The sequence below is a fragment of the Mustela nivalis genome, assembly GCF_964662115.1.
Source record: "Mustela nivalis genome assembly, chromosome: 19".
Taxonomy (NCBI): Eukaryota; Metazoa; Chordata; class Mammalia; order Carnivora; family Mustelidae; genus Mustela; species Mustela nivalis.
In genome coordinates this window covers 25415860-25438918 of record NC_139038.1, presented here as the reverse complement: position 1 = coordinate 25438918, position 23059 = coordinate 25415860, and the positions used below count along the sequence as shown (strand labels likewise).

Below are 23059 nucleotides of genomic sequence, written 5' to 3'. Positions count from 1 at the left end.
ATTGCAGCTTTTACAGAGGACTTACTGTGTGCCAGTACTGTGCTAATCACCTTACACATACCCACTCCTCTTGTCAATCCTCTGAAACATACACTATTATTTCCCCATTTTTCAGATGAGGAAATGGGCAGAGCCAGATTGGGGGACTTACCCAGGGTCACACAGCTTTAGCAGAGCTGTGTCTTGAATACAGACATCTAGATCCAGAGAAGCCAGGGGGCAGGACCCCGGGAGGGGTGCCAGAGAGTCCCCCACTCACCGCTGAGAATTTGTCTGTGTCCTTTGTCAGGACCTGCACTGGGACCTCAGTCCTCGGGAAGCTTTGGTTCATTTCATAACATGGAGCACTGCCTGAAATAATCTGGACTTGTTCAGTCAAACTGGATTTATTGAAATAATTATCTTTACTTATTTATGCTCATTGCACCTTCCCACCCCACCCCCCAAAAGAAAACATTTAAGGAGAGCAAAGGTGAATGCATTAAAAATGTCAGAACTCAGCTGACCTCTGGGACTCAGGACGCACAGGGTGGCTGCGGACTTAAGCATCGGGATGACTCCCAGGAAATCCTGGGCTGAGCCTCTTGGAGCTAAGGAGACCGGCTTTCAGCCCATGGTCTACTAGTCCAGGTTCTTCTAGACTAGAACCTACTAGTCCAGGTTCTACAGCTCATGTCTACTAGTCCAGGTTCTTCTGATGCAAGTGATAGAAACACAGCTAAAAAAATAACTTACTGTGTCACATTAACTGAGACGCTCAGGGAAGCCTGCTTTGGTACAGTTGGATACAGGTACTGTCCTTCCTTCTTCTTTTTTTTTTTTAAAGATTTTTAAAATTTATTTGACAGACAGCGATCACAAGTAGGCAGAGAGGCAGGCAGAGAGAGAAGGAAGCAGGCTCCCTGCTGAGCAGAGAGCCTGATGTGGGGCTCAATCCCAGGACCCTGGGATCACAACCTGAGCCAAAGGCAGAGGCTTTAACCCACTGAGCCACCCAGGTGCCCCTCTCTTTCCTTCTTAACTCTGTTAGAAGAGTTAAGCAGCCCCTGGCTGCTCTAGCCTTATCTCCTATTAACCTCTGTGGTGAGGAAAAGAGAGCTGTGCTTGCCTGAAAATTGTAGCAAATGCCATTCCTAGAGAGAGTCTTGAGAAATATGCTAAAAGTGACCAAGTTCAGGGTACCTGGCTGACTCAGTTGGTAGAGCATGTGACTCTTGATCTTGGAATTCTGAGTTTGAGCCCCATATTGGGGATAGAATTTACTTAAAAAAAAAATTTTTTTTTTAAATAAATAGATGGGCTCCGTGCTCAGTGGGGAGTCTGCTTCTCCCTCTCTCTCTGCCCCTCCTCCTCCGCTCCTGCTCTCTTTCTCTCAAATAAATAAATAAATAAAATCTTACCAAAAAATAAAATAGGAATGTCTCGGTGGCTAGGTCTTTTAAGCATCTTCCTTCGGCTCAGGTCATGATCCCAGGGTCCTGGAATTGAGTCCCACATCTGGGCTCCTTTTTCAGTGGGGAGCCTGCTTGTGCTTGGGCTGTCTCTCTCTCTCTGGCAAATAAATTTTTTAAATATAAACAAACAAACAGGGGCGCCTGGGTGGCTCAGTTGGTTAAGCAGCTGCCTTCGGCTCAGGTCATGATCCCAGGGTCCTGGGATCGAGTCCCACATCGGGCTCCTTGCTCAGCAGGGAGCCTGCTTCTCCCTCTGCCTCTGCCTGCCATTCTGTCTGCCTGTGCTTGCTCTCTCTCCATCTCTCTCCCTGATAAATAAATAAAATATTTAAAAAAAATAAACAAACAAACAGTGGCCAAGTTAGAGGATGCACTGATAAACCTGGCTTGGACTGAGTTGTGTCCCGTCAAAATTCATATATTGAAACCCTAACCCCTAATGTGACTATCTGGAAACAGCTTTTCCATGTTCATTAAAGATAAATGGTTATAAGGATGGGCCCTAACACAGCAAGACTGGTGTCATTATAAGAAGAGGAAGGGTCCTATGGGTGACTCAGTGGATCGAGCCCTGACTCTTGGGTTTGCTCAGATCATGATCTCATAGGTCCTGCGACAGCACCCCAAGTGGGTCTCTGTGCTCAGTGGGGAGTCTGCTTGGAGATTCTCTCCCTCTGCCCCTCCCCCTGCATGTTCACTCTCTCTCTCTCTCTCTCTCTTTTTCTCTCTCTCAAATTAATCTTTCAAAAAAAAAAAAAAAAAAAAGAAGAAGAAGAAGAAAAGGAAAAGACAGAGAGGCCTCTCCCCATACATATAAACACACACCAAGGAAAGACCTTGTGTTGGCCAGGGAGAGAGTTTGCACCAAAAACCAGACCCTCTGCACCTTGACCTTGGGCTCTCCAACCTCCACAACTATGGAAAAATAATTTTCTGTTGCTTAAAGCCATTCGGTCTGTGGTACACGGAGCCCCAGCTGACTAACACAGTTGAAGTTGGGGGAGCCCTGCCCAAACCAGGGGGACTAAGGGAGGGGTATCCCTCCTAGAAAGTCACAGCTGACATGCTAGAAGAGGGGGGAATGCTTTGGCATGCAAAAACAACAGGTGGCCACCATTCGGGATAAATCTCTTAATCTCACTTTGCTTCAATCTCCCCTATAATCTCTGGAGGAGAGTGGGGGATTTAATAGAGTAACATGTTCTCCCTAGTGGAAATGGTGGCATGCTGTTTTCAGCCATATAACGTAGGGCAACTCTCGATCACAGGAGAGCAAACATTTTGTATAAAAGGCCAGAGAATAAATATTTCAGGCCCTCCAGTCTTTGCTCTGACTACTTGGGTCTGCTATTATAAACCCAAAGCAACTGCATTCATTTCCTGGGGCTGCCGTAACAAAGAACCACGGGGACAGGGCGGTAGGTGGTGGGGGGTGGGCTGTTTAAAACAACAGACATGTATTCCCTCACAGTTCTTGAAGGCAACAGGGCTGTGCTCCCTCAGAAGGCTTAAGGGGAGGATCCTTCCTTGCCTGGTCCAGCTTGTGGTGGCCCCAGGCCTTCTTTGGCTTGTGGCCAGATCACTCTGCTCTAATCCCTGCCTCTCTCTTGCCATAGGCTTCTCCTCTGTGTCTGTACCCTTTTCTGTCTCTTGGAAGGACACTTGTCACTGGATGCAATCCTGGTGATCTCATCTGGAGATCCTTAATTACCTCTGCAAGGATTCCCTTCCCCAATAAGCTCACATTCATAGGTTCCAAGGACAGGGACTTATCTCTTTGGGGGAGGGGACTTATTGGAAGAGCCTCAGTTTTCCTTCTTACGTGTCTCCTTTGCTATTCACGCTGCAAACCCCACTTCTGGCACTTCTGTCCATCAAACACAAGGAGCTTATCCCCCCCACAACAAACAATTCTCTGTCATACCAGCTGGGTGTCCTACAATTTACCTTGATTGTGACATACTATCTCCCTGGAGATGGTATCAGATCCCACAGGTTAAGAGCTCAGTCCCACCAGACTGCCCCCCCCCCCACACACCTCAGACACCAATCACAAGTAGTAGGTCTCCCCAAATGACCCACTATTCTGTCCAACTTGGGTGCACATTGGAGGTTCCTATAACCCCCTCCTCAAGTTTGATTAGTTTGCTAAAATAGCTCACAGAACTCAGGGGGGCATGTCTCCCAGTTTATTAGAGGACACGATAAATGTACTTCATCCGTATGGAGTTGGGATGCCCCCCTTTTTTTTACAGGGGGGCATGTCACCCTCCTAATATATGGATGTGTTCACCAGCTTGGAAGCTCCCCAAGCCTGGTACTATTGAGATTTTACGGAGGCTTTCTCACGTGGGCATGATTAATTATTAAGATTTTATTTATTTAACAGAGAGAGAGAGCGCGCGCGCACAAGCAGGGGAGTGGCAGGCAGAGGGTGAAGAAGAAACAGGTTCCCCGCTGAGCAGGGACCTTGACACAGGCTCCATCCCAGGACCCGGAGATCATGACTTGAGACAGATGCTTAGCTGTCAGAGCCCCCTGGGGCGCCCCCAGAGTCACTGCATTAGAATAAAAGATGCTCCTAGTGCTGTTCTCACCTAGGAAATTACAAGGGTTTTAGGAGTTCTGTGCCAGGAACCAGGCACAGAGACTAATATATATATTTTCTATTATCTCACAGTGGGCCACAATTCACCCCACTACACTGAGCAAATGATGTATCACTGGTACTGTTTTTCCTGCTTCTAATCGGTTGCCATAGCTCATTTCCTCCAGAGAGTTCAAGGAACGGGCCTCAGAACTTTGCCCTTGGAAAATCTCCTGTATGTGTCAGAACAAACACAGGATCGTTTATTATTAATTTATTACACGCCTCTGTGGGTTCTCACCTTGTGCCAGGCAGAGAGGAACACCAAGGAAAACAGTCAGGGTGCTCTCTCTACACAATTTGGGTGGATTCAGAAAGCTGCCACCCCTTCAGTGACTTTTGATAATTATTTCCTTTAAAGCATCCTTTAAGGGTACCTGGGTGGCTCAGTGGGTTAGGGCCTCTGCCTTCGGCTCAGGTCATGATTCCAGGGAACTGGGATCGAGCCCCACATCCGGCTCTCAGCTAGGCAGGGAGCCTGCTTCCCTTCCTCTCTCTGCCTACTTGTGATCTCTCTCTCTGTCAAATAAATAAATAAAATCTTTAAAAATAAATAAAGTATCCTTTAATGTTTAATATTTGACAAGGGCCCCTCCTGCTTTTTTTTTTTTTTTAAATAGATCAGCAAATATATACACATGGTCTTTCTAGCATTTCTGATATGCCAGAGGTGTGTCCCTGCCCACGGAGGAAGAATGACAACACTGATAGAGGAAGAGAGAAGGCTGAGGTGACTCATTTCTCACAGGAGGCTTAGGGAAGGTTCACGGCGACGGGGATGAGACGGATGATCAGGCTTTGAAGGATGGGAAAGGTCATTATGTTTGATAATATCGTGGGCCTCCTGGATGCAGCTTTTCCGAAGCAGCCTCTCCTTGAATATTCAGGACAAGCCCAGTGAGGCAGTGTTGTTATCAATGCCCTTTTGTACGTGGGAAAAGTGAGTCTAAGAGAGGGTGAGTAACTTACTCCAAGTCACACAGCTGGCAAACCTGACCCCAGAGCTGAGCGCTTCCACCTGGCACTTCACTCCCTTTCGCATTGTAAAGGGTTTTATGGCACAGAAAGGGGGCATCCTGGGGAGGCAGGTTAATTTATGTGTCTATGTCCCTGACCAGGAGATGAGGTTCTTGGAAGCAGGGACATTGCCAGATGCAGCCTGGTATCCCCAACCCCCAATGCCATGCTGGGCACTTCAGAGATTCCTTGAATGAATGAATAAGGTTTTGAGCCACAGAAATGCAGGGAGACCATCTGGGGTGACGGCAACAGAATGTACCATGCATGGAGGTCCGGAGTCACGTGACAGTCGTGGGGAGCGGGATGTGTGAGTCCTTTTGTTGCGGGAGTCTGGAGTGGGTGAACAGACACTGCGGGATTCTCACACCGCCCTTTCTAGCCTTCTCCAGCAAGCCTTCTTCTGGATCTAGGGCTGGAAAGCTGAACACATTCTTAGATTCTCTGGCGCAGGGACAGAAGCTGCCCAAGATGGCCACTTTGCTAGTAAGGCTGGCGGCAAAGGTGGGTGGTTCTAACACCCATGGCTGGGTCTTGATTCCACAGGCTGCTCTCTGGCAGGGTCAGAGGCAGCAGCTCCCGTGATGGCCAGGTTCTGCTGTGTGGCTTAGGAATCTTTTCTGGAAGGTGGGCTCAGAGTCCTTTCGTGTAGCTTTCTCAGTGCCCTCTACTGTATATGATAAATGGTCTATTGCTGTTTCTTTAGAAGTTTCTCGTTGGTTCTGCGATGTTGTCACACAGCTCATCTCAAAGGCAACTCAGAAAACCCGCGCCGGTCTATCCTCTATTCAGAGAGATATGCCCATCAGTCATTTTTTACAGATGTTACGGCAATGTCAAAGGCGTATGTTTCTAAATATTTACTCTTAAGGGACTGCACCAGGACGGCTGGCAACAAAGGAGCCTGCCACATGGCTTTGCCAATAATGCCACCCAATACTAGATGGTGACGCACTGACTCAAACTCATCTTTTCCCTTGGGGATTCTGAATGGGACAGAGAACCTGAGAGGAAGCAGGATTCAGAATTAAGCAGAAGCCACAGAATACGCCAAGACCTCGGGGGAAATAGATACCATGGCGGGTCAGGGGAGGGTAGGAAGGAGCAGCTGATCCAAGAATGCTGAGTGTCCGAGCCACCAGGTGCCTGAATGACATTCCAGACCTCATTCCTGTTGGAGTGAGCCCTGTGGCCTCTTTGCCTCGGATCCTTATAATAATCCCCACTGGGGTCTGAGGTCATGTGAGGATGCCTCTTCCTGGTAACTATGACGCAGGGGTGGTGGTGGCACGAGGTGGGAAGGCGTTTTAGCCCCATTTCCTGGAAAACAGAACCTAGTATGGCTTGCATCTGAATGTGTTACTGGGGAGGCAGATCCCAAGGGAGGAAGTAAAAGGACCAAAGAAGGGCAGGACAGGGAATTGCCAACACTGCATCGGCCATAACTTGTCACCGGATAGGATGGTGTGATTTAGAATAAGAAATGTATATATGGTCGGGGCGCCTGGGTGGCTCAGTCGGTTAAGTGTCTCCCTTCCGCTCAGGTCACGATCCTGGGTTCCTGGGATGAGGCCCTCCACCCTGCTCCCTGCTCAGCAGGGAATCTTCTTCTCCCTCTCCCTCTGCCCTTCCCTCCACCCATGCTTGCTCCCTTGCTCTTACATAAATAAATAAATAAATAAATACAATCTTAAAAAAGAAAAGAAAGATATATACAGGCTTCATCCCCATTCCTGGCACAGAGCAACTAAAACCTTTGGAAAGGTCTAAGTGGGGAAAGCCATCAAGGTGTCTTTTGTTATGTTAATGAGGCGGCTTCCCAGCGCCCCTAAGGGTGAGATTGGTTGCTGGGAGAACCAAACAAGCCTTTACTAGGTTGAAAACTTTTAGTCCTACCCCCTGACCTCTAGAGATAGGGGAGGGGCTGGGGGTCGAATCAATCACCAACGGCCAACGAGTTATGAGTCATTCAATCACGCCTACGTCATGAAAAATCCAAAAGCTTGGAGTTTGGAGAGCGTCCAGTTGATGAACACGTGCAGATAGGGGAGGAATGATGTCTGGAGAGGATGTGGAACACAGCCCCCTCCACCACCACCCTTTCCCAATACCTTGCCCTATCTATACCTTCCACCTCTGTCCTGTGAGCAACTCTAGCAAATTGATCAAACCCAAGGCCCGGTGGTGGTGGCGTTTTGGAACCTCTGACTATAGAACCTCCCATTGGTCAGAAGCACAGGTGACAACCTAGCCTTGTGAATGGCACCGAGAGTGAGGTGGTGAGGGGCCTTCTTGTGGGACTGAGCCCTTAACCTGTGGCGACTCTGTCTTCAGATGCATAGTGTCAGATTTGATTGGAACTGTAGGACCAGCTGGTGTTGGAGAATTGCTCGGTGGTGTGCGAGAACTGCCTTCTACACACTGGAATTGGTTCCAGAATCCTATGTGGCCACATAGAACAACAAAGGAGGCTGGGAAATGTAGTCTTATCCTAGATAGCATGTATCCTACTGAAATAAGTGTTTTATGACTATGGAAAAGGAAGAAAGTAAATATCAGGGGACAATTATCAGCCTTTGCCATAGCAGGCAACCAACAGTACCTGCTCCAAGGGCTGCTGTTGGACCAGTCAGTCCGAACTGTGATTCATTATTTGTGTGACTACTAAATCAATGTTGTATTTCTAAGTATATTTTAAGAGTTTTTGCGAACAGGGGCCATAACTGTCTCATACACACTCAATTACTAATTGTTGAATGGCTGCCTGAATGAAAGAAGGAATCTTATTTCAGAAGTCCAGCAAAGTATCCCTATATTGATAAAGAGTTTTCCACCGGAAAATGTCCCTCCCTGATTTCCATTTTCAAAGATGCTGTTTATTTAAGAGTCCCGAATAATGAAACCAACATCAGTTAGAGGCAAGCTTCGGTCTGTCGGAGATGAAGCGCCAAGAGAGAGCTAATGCGTCTGTAATGCAGTTCGGTGCCAATACAATGGCGCAATATTAAATTCAAGGCCACGAGATTTACACTAAAACCCAACACAATTAGAGGGTAAGAACCCCATCCCCCACCTGCTCCAGTTCTAATTTGAGTCATTTTATGGACACAGACTTCCCCCTGACACTGTCTGGTGATGTCATGATGAGAATTTTGACAGTCATTAAATTTCTGGCTGGAGGGCCAATGCGGCCAGAGAGACTCAGCACTGAGAGGAACATAAAAATCACTGAGTTCAAACAGCCACTACCTACAAAGTTAATGAGTCAGATACGAAACCTCCTCCAGTCCGTCTCCCGCTACCAATGCGGTGATAGGGGTCAGTGTGTCCTGAGTGTTTGCTTCTTGGCGGGCAATGTTCTAAGTAAGCTCTGTATGTAATTTAATTAATTCAGCCCTCGACACACAGAACAACCTTATGAGGCAGGTTCTACCTTTATTTTGTAGATGGGGAAACTGAGGTATACAGGCAGGGTACCTACTTTGCCCTAGTTCATAGAGTCAGAGGCTGGCAGAGCTGGGATTCGAACCCAGTCTTTGTATGCTGACAACTTAAACCACCCCCTAAACTCTTTTGAGTCAGTTGTTTCCAAAAGGGCCTCTGATGATGTTTTTCAGGGCCCGGGGCAAAATAACAAAATAAGATATGCGTCGAGAATTTTTCATAAGGCTCAATTTACGGCGGAGTCTCTTCTTACAGGGTAGGGACATTTCAAAGTCAGCACATAGCAAAAGAAAATTGTATTTCGCTCAAATTATCCTTGATAGATCAGCATAGGGATTTGGATTACACATTTGTCAAAACTCAGTGAATAGTCAGTCTACTTCAGGCTTGTGCCTTCCACTGCATCTCAGTTTTACCTCAAAAAATCATAAACTGAAATTGCATTCTAGTGAGTGATGTGCTTGTTGAAGTGTTTTGGGGTGATGTGTTGCGGCCTCAGCTGAAATGGATCCAAAAGTGAGCTAGAGGGGCGCCGGGTGGCTCAGTGAGTTGAGCCTCTGCCTTCAGCTAGGGTCGTGATCCCAGGGTCCTGAGAACGAGCCCTGCATTGGGCTCTCTGCTTGGCTTCTCCCTCTCTATCTGCCTGCCTCTCTGCCTACTTCTGCCTGCTTATGATTTCTTTCTGTGTCAAATAAATAAATAAATAATCTTTTTTTTTTTTTTTTTTTTTTTAAGTGACCTAGAATGATGGGTGAGACAGAGGTGGGTGAATGGACAGACATGAGGAAGCAGGTCAAGTTAAACATTCACGGTAGACTCTCAATGGTGGGTAGATGGGCGTTCTCTGTACAATTTGTTCGATCTCTCCGTCTGCTTGAACATTTTTTTTCAACCTGATGCTGAAAGGAAAAAAATACATTTGAAAAATCTATCTAGGACGTTGCTGTTTTGGAAACTGATATGCAGTCTCTCATTGACCATCACCGTCCGATTTTTCTCTAGCACTGAAACCATCCGTTGAGCGCCTGAGGAAGGAGCTGGTTTGAGCTGTGGGCCACGTTGCATGAATAATGCGTATCTTCAGGCATTCAGCCTGGCGGGGGAGAGGGAGCCCTTGTAAGGCATGCAAATGGGAGACAACTGGGGAAGCCAGCTCTTGAAGTAAAGGGGTGAGCGAAATTGCCTACAGTCTTTAAAGTGTTCTCTGTCACACCCGAAGCAGTTTTGTTTACGTAGCTGAATCCCAACAACGGAAATTTGCACACGATAAGGTTCTAATATAATCACTGAGAAAAACCTATCCTTTTAAGAGTACGCCCAGGGTGCCTGGCTGGCCCAGCCGGGGTAGCGTGCATCTCAGGGGCTGTAAGTTCAATCCCCGTGTTGCATGTAGAGATTACTTTAAAAATAAAAGCCTTAAAAATATAAAAGCGGGAGTGTCTGGGTGGCTCGGTCAGATGAGCAGCCGACTCTTGATTTCAGCTCAGGTCATGGTCTTAGGGTGGTGAGATCGAGCCCCAAGTTGGGCTCAGCGTAGAGTCTGCTTGTCTCTCTCCCCCACCTCTGCTCCTCCTCCCACTTGCGACCACGCGCACCTGCGCCCTCTCTCTCTCTCTCAAATAAATAAATAAATAAAATCTTAAAAAAATAATAATAAGAGTTCCTTTCTCTCTGTTGGATATTAAAGCAGTCATTTTCTTCTAAGGAGAAATTGATAACAATGATGATCATGGGGGGTTGTCTCCCTCCTTAAATCCTAACTTAACAAAATGACAAGTGGGCGATCCTAGGTCGGAGTCCCGATTCACGCTCCTCTCCCACTGGAATGTGGCAGGGTTTTCATCAGCTTGGTACCCCCATTATCTCCTCAGTGCCTGGCACAAGAATCACCCAATAAATAAATAATTTGCTGAATTTATTTTGCCGGCCCGTGAAAACTGGGGAGAAGAGAAGCCTGCCCCAAGATGGGAGAACATTCCTGAACCCACGAATGCTAGACAGATGTGCCTGTGCTATGGCAGAAAGATGGGGGAGGGGCACCTGGGTGGCTCAGTGAGTCAAGCCTCTGCCTTCAGCTCAGGTCATGATCTCAGGGTCCTGGGATCAATCCCCGAATCTGGCTCTCTGCTCAGCGGGGAGCCTGCTTCCCCACCACCACCCCGCCCTGCCTGCCTCTCTGCCGCTTGTGATCTCTGTCTGTCAAATAAATAAATAAAGTCTTAAAAAAAAAAAAATAAAATAAAATATAAAAAAAAAAAAAGAAATTATTTCAAGGGTATCTTTGTTTTTTTTGTTGTTGTTGTTTGTTTTTTTTAAAAGATTTTATTTATTTATTTGACGGAGAGAGATCACAAGTAGGCAGAGAGGCAGTCAGAGAGAGGAGGAGGCAGGCTCCCTGCTGAGCAGAGAGCCCGATGCGGGACTCAATCCCAGGACCCTGAGATCATGACCTGAGCCGAAGGCAGCAGCTTAACCCACTGAGCCACCCAGGTGCCCTCAAGGGTATCTTTGATACTATGTGTTTTTTCACCGTCCCTGCTGACTCTGGAACCTCCCCATCCCATCCGTAGGCTGCAAAGGATGGGGAGACCCAACAGGCCACTCACGTTGTCTGGAACCTTCGGCAACGTCATCCTCTTGGATGTTGTAGTCATCGGGCATGGAATCCTCTCACTGGAGGGTAGGACACCCTTCATCCTACTGGTTTGAGCCCATCACAAATGTAGATGTGATTTCTAAGCCCTTGAGAGTTAGCTTTGTCAGGGATCTCGGACTCCTGGCTCTGGGGGCTCTCCGGCAGCTTCCTGAACGGCCCCCAGCCCCAGCCTGACGGTGCCGGAGGGCTGGAGGGCAAGGACGCCCCTCCCTGCTGGCAGCCCCCCCATCCGGCTCTCGCCTGGCCACATCAGGCTGTCCCCGTCTAAGCAGCATCTTGCTTGCCGCTCTGTGCTCTGGCCATGAGCTTGACAAAATGCCAAGTTGCCTTTGTGTACCTTTCACTTGAACACGGAGATCCTTCACTTGTCTTCCTTTGTGGAAGGTGCATTGTGGGGAAGAAGGAGTGAATGTGGCTGTCTTTTTATAGCCCCTCTCCAAAGGTCAGGCTTTCTTCTTCAGCTGGAAGTGGCCCACGACATACTGTGTGAATAAAAGGGATGGATTATCAGCCCTGCCTTCATGTCAGGGCTGTGCTGAGCACATAATCTACCTTGCTTTTCTTTGGCAAAGCCACCCGGGGCTCAATTTCATGTGTTTAATTTCTGACCCTGCATGAGGGGGCCCCTGTCCCCTGCTCCCCCATTCTTTAGGCGGCCTTGAACAGTACTCACCTCGTTCATCTGGGATGCCCAACCCGAACCGTATCCGGTATGAAGTGGGTGTTCAATTTGTGTCGCTAAAATCCCCCAACCCTGGGGCGCCTGGGTCGCTCGGTGGGTTAGGCATCTGCCTTCGGCTCAGGTCGCTATCTCGGGGTCCTGGGATGGAGCCCCAAATCGGGCTCTCTGTTTGGCAGGGAGCCTGCTTCCCCCCATCTCTGGGCCTGCCTCTCTGCCTACTTGTGATCTCTCTCTCTCTGTCAAATAAATAAATAAAATATTTTTTAAAAATAAATGACTAAATAAATAAATAAATAAATAAAATCCCCCAACCCCAAACGAGGCACAGTTTGCTGTAACCACACAGAGGACCCAAGAGCCAGGCATGCAGGCATGTTCAGAGTTATTTTTTTTTTTTTAAAGATTTTATTTATTTATTTGACAGAGAGAAATCACAAGTACACTGAGAGGCAGGCAGAGAGAGAGAGAAGGAAGCAGGCTCCCTGCCGAGCAGAAAGCCCGATGCGGGACTCGATCCCAGGACCCTGAGATCATGACCTGAGCCGAAGGCAGCGGCTTAACCCACTGAGCCACCCAGGTGCCCTGTTCAGAGTTATTTTTAACAGAACAGTCCTCTCCCCCGTGTGGCTCCTGCTCTCTGGCAGCTACCTGTGTGGTTAACTGATAAGTCACTCAACATTCCGCTGATTCAATACACACTTACTGACCACCTACTATGTGCCACACTCTGTTGTAGGTGCTGAGAACCTGCAGTAGACAAAACAAAGATCTCAGCCCTCACTGAGCTGGTATTTGAAGGGTCGTCCTTTACAGTGGGGACCATACTGTCCAGACTCACACTTGAGAGGGAAAAACAGCTGCCTCGGATAAGTAAGCTGGACAAGAGGCACTGACCAGGGGTGCCTGGGTGGCTCAGAGGGTTAAAGCCTCTCCCTGTGGCTCAGGTCATGATCCCAGGGTCCTATGATCAAGCCCTGCATCAGGATCTCTGCTCGGCGGGGAGCCTGCTTCCTCCTCTCTCTCTGCCTATTTGTGATCTCTGTCTGTCAAATAAATAAATAAAATCTTAAAAAAAAAAAAAAGAAATTAAAAAAAAAAAGGCTCTGACCAGGATGGTCATGGGCAAACCACGGGTGAGATGTGCTGTGGACATAGCTCAACAGTGAGGTGCTTCTCTCATGGAAAGAGCGTATGCTTTGGCTGGGGGGGATCAGCATCAGATTCGAGTCCCAGCTCAGACTTCCTAAAGGGGTCACAGACTATGCACCCCTTCTTTCTGAGCTCCAAGCGTCCTTTCCTGGGTAATAAGACTTTAGGGAAGTAACACATGGAAAGCATCTATCCCACACCTGGTGCATAGTAGAGGCTTGACAAATATTGGTTTCCTACCCTCAAGCTGGTGCCAACTCCCCCAACACACACACACACACACACACACACACACACACACACGTTTACTAGATTTGGAAACTATTCTTTAATATCTTAAGTAATTTACTTGGACCTGCAAAAAATTTACACTTGTTAAATAGCTGCAGGGAAGTTTCCATTGGAAGAAAAAAGAGTAAAATTCAGTGACAAAGTCATAATGATTACCCTTGTTCATGGAGGGGTTTACTATAAATGCTAAGTAGTTTTTAATGCTTTTGTGTTCCATAATCCTTAAAATCTCCGTGAACCAAGGCATGTTTCTGCGAACCCATTTTAGACCTAATGAGAGCAAGGCCTAGGTCAGGAGTCACAAATGCTTTCTGTAAAGGGCCAGTAGGTAAATAATTTAGATTTGGTGGGCTGTAGGATTCTGTTGCAGGTATTAAAGTGTGTTTTGTAGGGGGAAAGCAGCCATAGATATGTAAATGAAGAATAGGGCTGTGATTCAATAAACACTGATTCACAGTAACAGCTAGATTTAGCCCGCTGGCCCACCCCCTCATTGGGCTAGTGAAGTGGTTTAGCTGGGGGTTGAGCTGTACTTATGTACTCTGTCCTGCATCTTAGTTTACTCCCATTATAGTAAGTCTTGGAGAGGTCTCCATATTACAACAAATAGAGCCACCTCATTCTTCTTAATGGCTGCAGGGTATTCCCTGATGTGGCTGAATCATAAGTTGCTTGCTGGTCCCCTCCTAGCAGATACTGAGATTGGTTACTTTTTTTTTTTTTTTTTTTTTTTTGCTATTTTGAATGATGCTGCAGCAAATATTCCTGTATACATGTGATTTTGCACATGTGGAACTCTGTCTTCAGAATGGATGCTGGAGTTCCAGCCATCGTATCTACATCCCAGGTGGAAGCAAGATTTGGGGGAAGGCAAAAAAAAGGCTTTAGCTACCTGCCCCCATTTCTAAGAAGCTTTCCCTGAAGTCCCACCTAAGAACTTCTGCTTATATTTTACCAGTCCAAATGTAGTCACATCCCATGGCCATGTAGAGGGAGACAATGCTGGCTGCATAGAGCCCAACTTGAAGACTGTGGTGGCATCAGGAAAGAGAGGATGGTGGCCAGTACTTGTGAAGAAGTGATGGGAATGCGAGGAAGATGGTATGGGTTTGAATTTTCTTAAATCTGATACAACTTCCAAATATTCTCCAGCTTTGCTCAAGCCTGCTTAGAAATCAATATCCAAAGCAGAGTCTCTTGTAAAGTGATTTATTCCCTCTTTTATGTCTGTTCATCTAGAACAAAAAGAAGGAAAGGGGGAGGGAGGGGAAGGCTTCATGTTGTTAGATTCACGCCCTGGAGAATGGACAATCCTCCAACCCCCTCACCCAAGATGATTTAACAGTCTGAGCACCTCCCCTGGGCTCCCATGGAAATGGGCGGATAAATACAAGGCCCTGTGGAAGTCCAGGGAGGCAGGGGTGGTCCTTGCCATGTCTCTTAAAGTTCCCTTCCCTTAGAGGGGGATAAAGCATGAAGCGTGAAGGGACTCTCAGGAGGCAGAACTCTGAGGCTCAGCTGTCACCCAGGATGGGCGTCTTCTTCCTTTCTCCCTGGAGATGCCCTCTGACTCCCCACCCATCTTTCTGCTACTCGGGGGCCTGTTTGGACTAATGGCATTTTACAGAATCACTGCAGATCATTTTTCTTCAGACACCATCTCACCCCACAACAAACATTTAAGATTGTTAGCAACACCCTGCCTAGCACCTTTAGTCACGTGGAATTGCAAAATATACTTTATGTCCATGTGCTTTGATCAATCCCAGTGACTTTCTCTTTTCTGATTCCACATACAAAAGCTCTTCGATGACCTCGCCCTTGTCCATCGTCCTCCTAAGCCCTGAATAAAAAAATATGTTGTGGATCTAAAAGGATGGGGTGGGGGATGGTGATCCTAATGGAAGCCCTTTCTACCTGCTGAAGAAATGGACTTGAAGGCAATTCAGGGAGGCAAATTTAATTCAATATTGAGAGTGAGGCTGAAGAGAGAATCAAGGTATAGTCAACTGGGTGGATTTTTTTTTAAATAATTTTTTAAAAAATTTATTTATTTGACAGGCAGAGATCACAAGTAGGCAGAGAGGCAGGCAGAGAGAGAGAGAGAGAGAGAGAGAGAGAGGAGGAAGCAGGCTCCCAACTGGGTGGATTTTTAAATCCCCAGTGACTGGCCCTCCATCTGGTACAGGACAGATATTAAATAAGTGTTTGTGAATGAAAAAAAAATGTCTTCTCCCCAAACCAACCACTTCCCTTGATTCGATTTCCTTATTTCTGTCCTATATTTTGAGAATGTTCCTAGTCAATCAGCCTGAAACTCATCATTGACTCATCTTTCCTTTGGGTCCTGTATTAGTCAGGGTTCTCCAGAGAAACAGAACCAAGAAGATCAACATATATAGAAAAAGAGACTCACGTGAGTATGGAGACTGTTAAGTCCCCAGATCTAGTCCGCAAGCTGGAGACCCAGGAGAGGCGACCGAATAGTTCCAGTCTGCAAAAGACCAAAGAGCCGAAGTTTCAGTTTCAAGTCTTGAGTCGGGAAAAGACTAATGTCCCAGTCCAGCAATCAGGCAGGAGCCCCCTCCTACTTCTGGGAAAGTCAGACTTTCTGTTCTAGCCAGGCCTTCAGCTGACTGGAACAAGGCCCACCCACTTTTAGGAGGGCAACCTGCTCTACTCAGTCTACCCCATCAAATGTGAATCTCAACCAAAAAGACACGCAGAATACTGTATGGCCAAATGTCTGGGCACTCTGTGGCCCAGTCCACTGAACACAGAAAATGGATCCTGCTTCTCCTCTGGAGAGGTGGTCTTGATATGGTGAGCCCAGGTGGTGTAGACCATCGTGCTCTGCTGCCTGTCATCATAGAGCCCTCACCCAGGTCCTCATCCACCCCCAAGGGGAACCCTATAGTAATGTCTTCCTCCCCTCCCCCATTAGTCTTCCCTGCCACAGTCCATCCTAAACTTAATGCCCCATTTACAACCACTCAGGCTCTGTCTGCATCGTGACCTCCAGGCCTCAGGGAACATCTGGTGTTTTGTCCTGCTCAATATCTGTTCTCCCTCCTCCCAGTGAGGGAACTCTGGCTTCCCGTGTGGGAACCACCCTCACCCCACTCTTGGCCCATGTGGCTTGGGTAGAGTGGTCTCCACTCCACTTGGTTCAGGAGCAGCCATGTGATTAAGTCTGGTCAATGAGAGCTCCACAATCCCCTGGGCCCAAAGTGATTGGCCGATGGTGAGGACTGCAACCTGATTGGAGAAAAATGAGTCTGGAGTGGGGAGGGGTATGTGCTGTGGATTCTGGGAAATCAAAGTTTCCTCTCTTCTGCAGAAGCTAGAGGAAGAGATCCTCACCTTTCTTGTGGATGGAAGAGTGTTAGCAGGTGATGTTGGAAGTGGTGCCCTGATTCTGCTGTCACACACAAGGAGAGCCACTGGGGGCTAGGGGTCATTGTGAGCCTAATATTGACACTGTGCAAAGCAGAGAGGAGAGAGAGAGAGAGAGAAGACAACATTTTTGGTTTGAACTCCTGGATCAAACCCTACCTGAAGAAAACCTCTGGATTTTTCATTTAGCAGAATTAATACTCCCTATTACACAAAAGGTAGGATCTTTTTTAAATGCTATAAAAAACGACTATAAAATTCACATCCTAAATTTTTTCTATTCCACAGGAGGACTTAGAATAATATGCTCCCTTAAAATCAAAAGATTTAGATAATTATTCTTTGCATAACCATGTATTCAGAGTAATATGTTCCCTAAAAATCAAAAGATGGAGATAATTATTCTTTGTATAACCGTGTCATATTTAAACATAAATACACACAGCATCAGCAAACAAATGCAACAGGTAGCATATCAACACAATTTTTTTCATTGTTTCAATAAAGCCAGTTGGAAGCTAAGCATGGAAAATATCATACAAAGGCTGCTCTCCCCGCCACCCTCCTGCGCCCAGCACAACAGAGAACCACTGCTCTTCACCATTGTTTCCAACCCATGAAGACAACTTGGTCTGGAACATGTTTCCAGCTGTCATGGCACTGAATGGCCTGGAGAAAACTGGAACAAGTCACATCTTAACAGAAAATAGTGCAGGAAGAGAGTGGGACAGAATGGAAGTCCGGAATCAGCCCAGAAAAATAAAATGTAAAGCAGGGGAAAAGCATCCATTTTCAGGGCAGATTTAAAATAAAGCCCTTGGGGAATGAAACCACTGATTCTTAGCCAGGCCTGCACATCAGAGCTCCACGTGACTTTTAAGATATATTCATCCCTTAGGCCAGCCATGGAGCTTCTGTTTCAGTAGGATTGAGTGGAGCAGGAGCAACCACAGATTTTTTTTTTTTTTTAATCTTGAGAGCTGATTCTGATATTCATGCCCAGTTACATATTCCAGGAATAAGAATTAGAAATTCTGTATAACCCTAGAAATAGAACTGAGATTTTAAAAAAGGAAGAAAGTATCACGAAGGGAAATCCTCAAAAAAACAAAACAAAACACAGTAGCCATAAATAAAAGGCGTTTTGAGGAAAAAGAGTTGAAACAGGGTCGCAGGTTACAGGTCTGCCAGGCTCACGCCAGGTCCAGGATGCAGATGGACTAGAGGACTGAAGGACATTCCAAGACTGACCCTCCTTCCCAACTTTGGACTTTCATCCAGAAGTTTCTGTAGAGGCTGCTTTTAGGCAACAGGCTTGAGCAATGGAAAACCATGGAAGGTCCAAGTGTCCACAGGGATCACTAGGCTGAAGGCACACAGGCTCAGTAGGTGACCCATCTCCAAATATCCATAAGCTCCAGCTGACCAATGGACTCCTTACAACCAGGCACAGGTACCAAGAAAGGAGACTTCCACACGTCCCCAAACCTGTCACTTCCCCCTTTAACTAGAGCCCCCCACCTCCTCCTTGCAGACAGCCTCTCCTCTGTGGTCCCGCCTGCACCTTCCTTGCAATGCAGCCATTAAACTTCTAACTCCTTTGTTCTGCCTCCTGTGCTTCCGGCCCCCACCGGAGCGGGTCCCTCTACAGCTTCCGGCTGTGTTTCATGTGGGGATCAGGAGGATCGTCATGATTTGTGATTACTGTGTCAATTCATTTTGTTTCATTTTATGTGTTCCCATGGGTGCTTTTTTTTTTTTTTTTTTAAGCGAGATTTAGTTTATCTGACATTGGCTGAGGACCAGTGAAGACCAGTGAAGGGTGGGAACAGCCCCTGCCTCTAACAGGGTCACACTCTGTGGGGGAGAGGGTAGGAAAGCACGGAACAGCAGGACGAGGACAGAATGCAGTACCAGGGCAGGAAGCTGAAGTATGGAGATAAGGCACAGGGTGTGGGAGGACGTCACTTACAAGAAAAGTGAGTTAGAAGGGCAAATCGCTTTCCTCAGAAAAAGGGCCATTCCTCTGAATCAGAAGAAGGTATGTGTGAGCAAGGTGTGCCAGGGAGCAGCCTGAACTAGTGAATAAGTAAACATTCAGTGCAGTCCTTTGGATACTACCTAGTGCTTGAAGCTGATGTTCTCCATGTGGTGCCCCTGGGCAGAGACCAATCTTCCTTCCCTGTGTTTTCTTTTCTCTCTCTCTTTTTTTTTAAAGACTTTATTTGTTTATTTGACAGACAGAGATCACAAGTAAGCAGAGAGGCAGGCAGAGAGAGGGGGGAGGAAGCAGGCTCCCCGCTGAGCAGAGAGCCCGATGCGGGGCTCGATCCCAGGACCCTGGGATCATGACCTGAGCCGAAGGCAGAGGCTTTAACCCACTAAGCCACCCAGGCGCCCCTCTTTTTTTCCCTTTCTTAAAAAGAAAATGCATCCTCCCTCTGTCAAGTCTCAAGTCCGCTCTCAAGTCTGGACCGGCGCAGACTGCAACAGCCAGCTAAGCCCTCCGCCTCCTGCAGTGTGCAAATGTAAGAAGCCATTCCCGTTCAGCAGCCATCAAGAGGTGGGATTATTAGGGTCCGAAGATCACAACATGTTGTAGTGACCTCGCCTTGTCCACCAGGCGTTGTCCCTGTGACATTCTGGAGGTGACCAGCAGGGCAGGCTGCGACGGCCCAGACTCGGAACTCAGGGCGAGGACGCCCTCTGGTGGCCGCAGGCGGGCGCCGTGAAGCTCAGGACCTTCCTTTGCCCTTGGCGCGCCCGGGAGCCCGTCTTTCTACATGATCCGGATCAAAGGACCGGTCTTGTTCTGTCGCAGCCCTGCAGGGCTGCCATTTCGGGAGACAGGAGTGGGAGGAAGCCTGTCCCCGAAGGCAAGAGGAGGCTTTTAAACCTTTGAAAACGTATTCAGCAGGAAAGTGCTTTGTGCTCCGTTAGAGCCAGGAAAGAGCAGTTTTGACGAAAGGTTTCTTTTGTTCCCCGGGTTGAGGAAGGTCACATTTTCTTCTCCAGATCAAGAAGTTTTAAAGAGGGCCTTAAGAAGGCCCTGGGGTGAGGATCCAGACTTCTTATCAAGTTCTCAAAAGAGCACTGAATCTCTAAAAGGGCTAAGAACCCCAAAGAGATCTCCACTCCCGAAATTCCAGACACTGTGTTTTCAGTGATCCCCAAATTTTTGTGTTATTAATAACCCAAATGTCCACCGGTAGAGGAAGAGGGGAAATTAGAGGCCAAGTGGCGTGGTGGTGAAGTTCAAGGCTCTCTGGCACCTGCGGCACCTGCAGACTGTTTCTGTAAAGGGGGATGGGAGAGCAGGGGCTCCGAGGGGCTGTGGTGGGAACTGGATGGGGGGGGCAGTCAGGGCAGGATGGGTGGGAGGCGGCCTCTGGGTGGAGCTGGTGGCTCAGGTGTGAAATGGAAGAGTGTTGCGCCAACCAGAGGAATGTGATGAATCTATAGGTATTGATTTTCTGGAAAGATGGCCAATGGAGGTCACCAAAAGGAAAATGCAAACTGCAGATCAAAGATGCACGTCCCATGTGGGGAATGATCCGACTCCAGAGGTGTGTACATGTATGGATAAAATATTTTTTTTAAGAGTCTGGAGAGGTAGGACGCCTGGGTGACTCAGTGGGTTAAAGCCTCTGCCTTTGACTCAAGTCGTGATCCCAGGGTCCTGGGATCAAGCCCCACGTCAGGCTCTCTGCTCAGCGGGGAGCCTGCTTCCCCCCTCTCTCTCTCCCTGCCTCTCTGCCTACTTGAGATCTCTGTCAAATAAATAAATAAAATCTTAAAAAAAAAAAAAGAGTCTGGAGACTCTTTAAATAATTATTAATATTATTATATATTAGATTACAGATTATAGATATTATTAAATCAAAATCATTAAAATAATCATTAATATTAATATTAATAATTATTAATAAAACGTATTTAATAATGAATTGTTAATAGTGGTTACTTGTAGATAAGTTTGGAAGCAGTGTTGTGTGTTTCTTAAACCTATGTGGAGTTTATACTGTTTCATTTCGAGGCAACTATGTCTTTGGGAAGTGAGGGTGGAAAAGAAAGCAAGCAATGTACTGTCTTATGCGACAGTAGCTAATCACAAAGTAAGGCAGGTGGTCACAGTTTCCTGATAAGCAACAGCAGTCTACAGAGAGATTTTCTTGTCACTGTACCCTTTAGCACTGTTGGAATATTTCACCATGCGAATGTATGCATTATTTTTTACAAAAAAGTTTTCATTTCCTAAAAAACAAACAAAACAAAACAGGGCAATTTAACCTTATATTTGGTCCAGCAAAAATTTACTAAGTGTGAGGCGCTGTGCTAAGCTCAGAAGGTACGCAAATGACTAAAACGGCCTCTGCTGTCCAGGAGTTCATGGTCTAGGTCAGCTTGTCGCACTGATGTGCTCCCAAATCACCTGGACGTGTTATGTGTTGGTTAATTGTTACTGGATGGCAAATCACCCCAAAACTCAGCAGCTGAAAACAATAAGCATTTATTATCAAAAGTAGCTGCTGACAGTCAGGACAGAGTGGTTTACCTGGGTGATCCTGGCTCCGGGTCTCTCGTGAGGTTGCCGACAGGATGTCGCCCAGAGCTACATTATCTGAAGGCAGTACTGGGGCTAAAGGATACCTGGTTACTGGCAGGTGGGCTCAGCTCTTCGCCATGTGACCCTCTCTCCAGATTAACCGCTGGAGCGTTCTTATCACATGGCAGTGGGCTTTCCCTAGACTGAGTGATCCCAGAGAGAGAGGTGAAAGCTGAAATAGTCTTTTATGAGCTGGCAGCCCGGGCGGTCACACTCCATCATTTCTACCACCGGTGAGAAACAAGTCACCAAGTACACAGCCCACACTCAAGGCAAGGGGAATCGGGCTCCCCGAAAAGAGGAGTATCAAGGAATGTGGGGACAGAGTCTAAAACGACCACATCTTGTTAAAAATGCAGATTCTGTTTCAGAAGGTCTGGGGAGGAGGTCTGAGTTTTGCATTTCTAACATGCGGCCAGGTGGTCTGTGGACGACACTTTGAGTAGCAAGAGAATCAAATACATGCAAAGAACTGTACCTCGGGTTGCCTCTTTGGAACTATGCTGCTTGCAAAATAACATCCTTTGTCCTCCCGGCATCATCTTTGGATGGTGTCCAATTTTAAAATCACATTTTCCCTGAAAGGTCAGAGCCGTAAAGTAAGGGAAAGACAAGATTACCTTGTTAATACACGAGGACAAGCTGTAATGGAATTAAAAACAACCACAGGGGGATTCAGAAAATCTCTCTGGTCTTGTTCTGGAAGCTCTCAGAAGCATAAACCATCAGCCATCAATTCTGAAGGGGTTGCTAAACAAACAGCAAGAAATCTGCGCTTTTAATAAGTATTGTACAAAATGTCTTTATATGACTAAGATTCCTGGCTGCACCGCTTACAAAATTAGCTTTGATATCGGAGGGCAAGAAACAGAACCAGCATCTCAGAAAATCAAGGCTCTGACATGCTTTGCTGACTTGAAGGGTGACACATTAAAAAAAAAATCGTTTCCCTATTCAATAGATAGGATCAAAATTTGCTTTCCAATGCAGCATAAAACTATAAATCCTGTATTTTTTAAAAAGATTTTATTTATTTATTTATTTGTCAGAGCGAGCGAGCGAGCGAGCGCACAAGCAGGCAGAGTGGCAGGTAGAGGTGGAGAGAGAAGCAGGCTCCCCTCCGAGCAAGGAGCCTGATGCAGGACTTGATCTCAGAACCCCGGATCATGACGTGAGCCGAAGGCAGTGGCCTAACCAACCAAGCCACCCAGGCGTCCCAATCCTGTATTTTTTCATTGCTATGATTCACATGCCATAAAAATCGTCATTTTCAAGTGTACGATTCAGTGTTTTTTTTTTTTTTCTAATGGTTGTGCAACCATTACCGCCAGCTAATTCTAAAACATTCATCACCCCAAAAAGTAACTGTAACTGTGTCCATTAGCAGTTACTCCTATTACCCCCCATTCCTTACAGCCATAGGAAACCGCTAGTCTGTTTTCTGTCTCTATGGATTCGCCTCTTCTGGACATTTCATATACATGGACTCATACAATATGTGGCCTTTTTTGTCTGGCTTCCTTCACTTAGCATTTTTTTTTTTAAAGAAGATTATTTATTTATTTGACAGAGATCACAAGTAGGCAGAGAGGCAGGCAGAGGCAGAGAGGGGGGAAGCAGGCTCCCCGCTGAGCAGAGAGCCTGATGCAGGACTCGATCCCAGGACCCTGAGATCGTGACCCGAGCCAAAAGCAAAGGATTTAACCCACTGAGCCAC

General features: G+C 46.9%; 1 long non-coding RNA gene across 1 annotated transcript; it reads right to left on the bottom strand.

The window, feature by feature from the left end:
* Nucleotides 1-10905: 10905 nt before the first annotated feature.
* On the bottom strand, nucleotides 10906-21995 carry LOC309854535. The gene is made up of 4 exons (XR_014306287.1): nucleotides 21821-21995; nucleotides 16704-16820; nucleotides 15757-15834; nucleotides 10906-11700 (listed from the first exon to the last, which is right to left on the bottom strand). It is a non-coding gene; the product is annotated as an uncharacterized lncRNA (long non-coding RNA).
* Between the last annotated feature and the right edge of the window lie 1064 nt (nucleotides 21996-23059).